The following is a 7247-nucleotide window of genomic DNA, read 5'->3' on the forward strand; positions in this document are numbered from 1 at the left end:
TGATATCTGCTAACTATGCCCTTGGCAAAACAGATTTCTTATCTCGTACATAACATACATTAGGCTTTCGACAGCCGAAGCATAAAGAACTGCCTTTATTTCCTTTATCTTCTTTGATGTCTACAGAGACATATCTTTAGATAAAGTTACTCCATCCTGAAAAGGTAAGAAACCTTTCTTGGAGTTTTGCATGCTTAAAACGAGCAAGGATTTTTCTGATATATGAAGCTTGGGATAAGTAAAATATTCTTTTATTGCGATCACTAATTACTTTGATATATACATTCTCCCAAGTCCTTTATATCGAATTGTTTGAACAACCATACCCTTACTTCTGACAACATTTTGATATTGTTTCCAACTACCAAAAATGTTATCTACGTATAGTACAAAAAATACCACCACGCTTTCATCACACCTTTTGTATACACAAGACTTATCCGGTTACTAAATCCATAGATCTAGATTACTTTGATAAACCGAATGTTCCAAGACCTTGAAGCTTTATCTCAGTCCATAGACTGATTGAGCTTGCACACAAGATGCTCTTAGCCCTTTGCAATGAACCCTTCTGGTTGCTTTATCCGATGCTTTCTTCAAGACTTCCATTAAGGAATGCTGTCTTGACATCCACTTGCCAAATAGATAAAAGAATCCGGATAGACTTAAGCATGGATACCAGTGAAAAAGTTTCCTTTTTCATCAAGCCTTGCTTTGAAAGTTACCACCTTCCTGTCTATCCCTCTTTTCCTATTATAGACCTTTTTACACCCAACGACTTTTACACCATTTGGTGATTCTACAAGCTTCCAGATTTTATTAGAACACATATATTCTAATTCTGTTATTCATTACTCTTTGCCAAGATGCTGCATCTTTATCTTGGAGTACTTCATCATATGACCGGAGATCAGGTTCATGTCCTCCAGGGATCGAATCCAAAAACTCTCCCAAAACATGAACCTATTTAGGTTGCCTAACAACCCTCCCACTACGACAAGGCACTTTCTGCAATTGTGTATCATATGTGATACGTGTTGCAGTTTTCTTGTGGTATATCATCTTGTACAGTTGGTACTAGGTTAGACATGTCCTTTATTATTTCCTTAAGAACAAATTTACTTATGAGCACGTGGTTCATTATATAGTCCTTTTCTAAAAATCAGTCATTAATGCTAACAATGACCTTCTGATTTTTAAGACTATAAACCTACTTTTGTTTATCTAGGATAACTTACAAACAAGTGAACTCCTATCCAACTTATCATTATCTCTCTTTAACATATGTGCTAGATTACCCGAATCCGAATATGCTTCAAAATAGGCTTACGCCTATTCAGCAATTCTATATGAGTAGAGAGTTATGACTTGGAAGGCACTATGTTCACTTTCATTTTCAGAGTTTATCCTTAAAACAAATTTGGTAATTTTCTGAATAACTCATCATCTATCTAATTATTCCATAAGAGTTCTTTACCTTCTTTCTACTACACCATTCTGTTGGGGTGTACCAGATGCAGTTAGTTGGGATTGAAATCCAACTTCTGATAAGTGACTCCTAAAATCTCTCAAGAGGTACTTGCCACTACGATCTTCCATAGTGACTTTTTACTTTATTCCTCCGCATCAACCTTGTACTCTTTGAACTAATCAAAGTACTTAGTCTTGCGGTACATTAAGTAAATTTATTTGTATCTTGAATAGTTGTCTATAAAATAGACGAAACATTCAATACTACCTCTTGTCTGGATAGTCATAGGATCACACAAATCAGAATGAACCGATTTCAACATATCTTTGACTCCATACCCCTTGGACTTAAAAGCTTCTTGGTTATTTTTCCTTCCAAGTAAGACTTGCAGGTTGGAAAGATTTCCACTACCAATGAACCCAAAAGTTCATCGCTACCAATGAATCCTACTCAAGTATAACCTAGCTTTAGATGCCAAAGATATAATTGGTTCATTTCCGAAGGTTGCTTTCTCTTAAAATTAGAAGATGTGTTACTAATTTCCATTTGTTGCATCGTGGGAGTTATTGGATTATAAATTGTCAACCATCATACCAGAATAGATAACTTTCCTATTTTTCTTGATAACAACTTTGTTATCAAAATAGACACAATATCTATAATAGTTTAGAAACTGAAATCAGGTTCTTTCTAAACTTGGTACGTAAAGACAATTACTTAAAATCCATATTTTATTCTTATCAAAGGATAAACATCTCCCACTACAACAGCTACCACTTTTACAGTAGTGCCCATGTGGACGGTGATTTACCTTTCATTTAGTTGTCGGGTTTCCTGGAACCCTGCAATGAATTGCAGACATGATTAATGGCATCTTGTATCTACACTCCAGGTTCTGGTAGATAACACCACTAGACATGTTTCAACTAATGAATTAAATACACCTAAATTGTTCTTAGTTCTAAGAAGACAGTCTACCTTAATGTCCAAGTCCTATTTCCAATCATTACAATTGGGACTACTAAGTCTTTTTCTATAGTATGACTACTAGGGATTGACAAACATCCTAAGAATCACAAAAACATTTGGTTAAGATCAACTCCTTAAAATCTCCATGAATTTTGTGTATACAAAATCGAAGAGGAGATTTTATTCATTAATTTTATTATCTCGTCAACTTTACTTTATGACGAATAAAATTAATAGTTGATCTATCTTTGATCAAATATTTGGTCAAAACTCTTTGAATTTAAAATAACATTGATTCCTCAAACAATATTATTTAAATTTACCAACACCTCAAACACCGTGAATTTTGCATGCCACGTTAGTGTGGACGTATACAAATTCATCATTTATAAGAGGAGGGTTTTACCCATTGACTATCTTGTCAATATAACTTTTTGACAAATAAAATTACCTCAAACACCATGAATCTTGTATGCCACGTCAGTGTGGACGTATACAAATTCAAACATTTGTAAGAGGGTTTTATTAATTTTATTATATTGCCAATCTAGTTTTATGACAAATCAATAGTTGGTTTCCCTTTGGTCACACAAGTGATAGTAGTGACTCCGTTGGGGAGGATACTATTAAATGTGTCTAAGTGTATACCATTTCTTGACACTAAGTCCATTAATAAGATTATGCCCCTTCCGTTGGGGAAGATCACACGCTCTTAATTAACGTCCACCATCCAAAATGGAAGTCAGATGATCATGATGATGCCACACAAGATACAAAGGAAGAGCCAACGCGCAAGCTTGTTTGCATCACTTACAAACCAGTAATGGAGACCATGGGATTTACTTAAAAATCCCTCTCCCACTTAGTTATTTGTAAATGAGGAATTTTAACTATGCTAGCCTACTAAATATGTAAACCAACATACACACACAGCACAATATAAAAGCAATAAATAGAAAATCTAATTTTCAACTATTATGGCTTTTATCTCTAGTTGTCCTCCGTGTGCTGTCATCCCAAGCTGCTGCCATATTTGGCCACCGCCACCGGGACTAGCTGTCGCATCCATCTTGCTCCTAGTTCCGCTGCGCCTCTGTTCCTTAGAAGGTTCCACGCTTTGCAAGATTTGATCCGCGACATAAATAGAATTTTACATTTTTGATCCTATATTCCATAAAAGGAATGTACATGTATCTAGATCAAAAATAAAATCCTAATAAAACTAAATACAGCTCCTGCTGTATTTTATAATACAATCATGCACACACATATAAATGCCCTTGACATGTCCAAGGGTCCAATCACACACATAATAACTAAAAGCCATAAAAGTTGGATCCTGCATCCACAAAGTTAGCACATCCTACTATTAACCTGCCTAAATTATGTATGACATGTGCATAATTAAACTAATACCAAATACACAGAGGCAAACCCCTAGCTCTGATACCAATTGTTGGTTGCTACTCGGAAAACCTAGAGGTTCCACTGTACAAAAATTTTGTACAAAGGTCTGAACCTTTTCCTAGCTACCATGTGTTCTTTTAAATTAAATTTTGGATCGCCTGCGGAACTTAACACGTTTGATCCAAAACTTAATCTATTTGTTCTTTTAGGTTTTGACTTGGATCTCCTGCGGAACTTAACACGTTCGACCCAAATCGCCTTAAGTTATTAATTCCATTAAATATTAATTTCCATAATTGGTTCCCAGTACTGACGTGGCGAGGCACATGGCCTTATTGGATATGGGAGCAACCACCACCGACTAGACAAAACCTTTTATAGAAATCTAATATTTAATTTCCTAAAATAACTTTAGGTTAACCGAAAAGAACAATCAAATCACAAGGAAAAAATAAAACAAAAGAACACAACTTCGAAAAACATATTCGAAATACTAGAATCGTAAGCCTCTTGTATTTGGTATTATTTCCATAAATAACTAGCATGATGCGGAAAGAAAAATTACTAGTTATACCTTCTAGAAAGACCTCTTGATCTTCTACCGTATTCCTCTTCTAACCTCGGACGTTGTGTGGGCAACGATCTTCCGAGATGAGAAACCACCAAGCACCTTCTCCTCCTAGCTAGGTTCGGCCAACACAAAGAAGCTTCACCAAGGACGAAGAACAAAACACCAACCAAGCTCCAAGGGATACAAGCTTTCTCTCCTTCTTCTTCTTCTTCTCCAAGTAGTATCCGGCCACCACAAGAGCTCCAAGCCAATAGAGAAGGTTCGGCCACCACCAAGAGGAAGAGAGGAAGAGAGGTTGGCCGGCCACAACACCAAGGAAAAGAGAAAGAAAAATAGAATAGAGTCGTTAACCTTGAAGCCTCCTCTACCCCCTCTTTTATAATCCTTGGTCTTGGCAAATAAGGAAAATTTAATAAAAACTTCCTTAATTCTTTTGCCATTGAAAAGGAAAATTTATTTAATTAAAACAATTTTCTCTTTTCAAATTTTAATGGCCGGCCACAACAAATAAATTCTCCAAGCAAATAAAATTTTAAACACCAATTAAAACTTCCTTATTTGCTTCCGGAAATTTATAAAAATTTCTCCAACAATTTTATCCCTTCATGATTGGTTTATAAAAAGGAAATTTAATAAATTAAAATCATTCTTTTAAACATGTGGATAAAAAGAAAGTTATCTCTAAAAATTAAAATTTCTTTTAATCTACAAATAAGGAAAGATATCAAATCTTTTCTTAATCTTTTGTAGAAACTTATAAAAGAGAATATTTAATTTTAAACTCTCTTTTAAATCATGAACATGGTTAAAAAGGAAAGTTTTCTTAAAATTTAAAATCCTCCTTTAATCAACAAATAAGGAAAGATTTCAAATTTTAAACTCTCTTTTAAACATGTAGATGATTTACAAATAAGGAAAGTTTTTACCAAAAAATTAAAATCATCCTTTTAAACTACAAATAAGGAAAGAGATTAATCTCTTCTCTTAATCTTTTGTAGAAAGCTATAAAAGGAAATTTTTAATTTTTAAACTCTCTTTTAAAATCATGATATCCACATAAGAAATAATTTTAATAAAAATCCTTTTTAATATTCTAGTGGCCGGCCACCTAAGCTTGGGACCCATGCTTTGGCCGGCCACCTACATGGCTCATCCACTTGGACTTGGCCGGCCCTAGCTTGGGTTCCAAGCTAGCTTGGCCGGCCCCATTGGATGGGTAAGAAGGTGGATATGCGGTGGGTATAAATCTCAATATACTAGAGGCTACGATAGGGACCGAGAGGAGGAATTGGTTTTGGTCTCCCGATGAAATTATGCATCTCGTGTTCGCCCCGAACACACAACTTAATTTCATCAATAATAATTCATTCCACTAAAGAACTATTATTGAACTACCGCACCAATCCCAAATTACATTTTGGGCTCCTTCTTATTATGAGTGTGTTAGTCTCCCTGTGTTTAAGATAACAAATGTCCACTAATTAAGTAAGTTACTGACAACTCACTTAATTAATATCTAGCTCCAAGAGTAGTACCACTCAACTTCATCGTCATGTCAGACTAAGTCCACCTACAGGGTTTAACATGACAATCCTTATGAGCTCCTCTTGGGGACATTCTCAACCTAGATCACTAGGACACAGTTTCCTTCTATAATCAACAACACACACTATAAGTGATATCATTTCCCAACTTATCGGGCTTATTGATTCATCGAACTAAATCTCACCCATTGATAAATTAAAGAAATAAATATCAAATATATGTGCTTGTTATTATATTAGGATTAAGAGCACACACTTCCATAATAACTGAGGTCTTTGTTTCTTTATAAAGTCAGTATAAAAGAAACGACCTCTAATGGTCCTACTCAATACACTCTAAGTGTACTAGTGTAATTATATAATTAAGATAAACTAATACCTAATTACACTACGACCTTCCAATGGTTTGTTCCTTTCCATTATGGTCGTGAGCTACTGTTTATAATTTATAAGGTACTGATAACATGATCCTCTATGTGTGACACCACACACCATGTTATCTACAATATAAATTAATTGAACAACTACATTTATCATAAATGTAGACATTTGACCAATGTGATTCTTGTTTATACCAAAAGCTAGGCTTTTAGTATACACTCTAACAATAAAAACTCGAAGTACATAGAAATAATGCAATAATACTAAAACTGAAATGCTAAAAGAAAAGCTGCATGTACTCATCTAATAGCAAAGTACTCATGGTGTACAGAAATAAAACTGAACACTGGAAATAATACTAAAGGAACTGCTCATGTGTAAACTGATATTAAAGAAAAACTAAGGAATCTACTCATGTAATTCTAATAGCTAATCATGCTGCTCATCTAATAGGTAAACATGAAAAACTACTCATCTACTAGATAAACATGGTAGAATAAAGAACTAAACTTACTGATTTTTTAGAACTATATGAAATTTATTTCATTTGTTCTAAACTTAATCTTTAATACTTATTGTTTATGTAAAACTCGTTTTACTTGTTCAAAAACTTATACTTATAATACTTCAAAATAATAATCAACTTCTTCTTGGGCCCAGGCTTAGTACCATCTTATACGCGTTCCCTAATAGGTTGGGGTAGCGAGCCACCAATCCTAAAAGAGCAGACCTTGGTCTACCAGGGCTAAGACCTTGGAATTGGACACCTGAATTTGTTTAACGACAACCTTGTGAAGTCGGGTACTAGCCTCTTCTTAAAAGTAAAATACTTATAATCTTAATTACTTCTTCTTTAAATACCTTGGCATTTTAATAGACACCTTGTGTGCCAAAATCCCTAAAG

The sequence above is a fragment of the Zingiber officinale genome, chromosome 3B (genome assembly GCF_018446385.1).
Source record: "Zingiber officinale cultivar Zhangliang chromosome 3B, Zo_v1.1, whole genome shotgun sequence".
Classification (NCBI taxonomy): domain Eukaryota; kingdom Viridiplantae; phylum Streptophyta; class Magnoliopsida; order Zingiberales; family Zingiberaceae; genus Zingiber; species Zingiber officinale.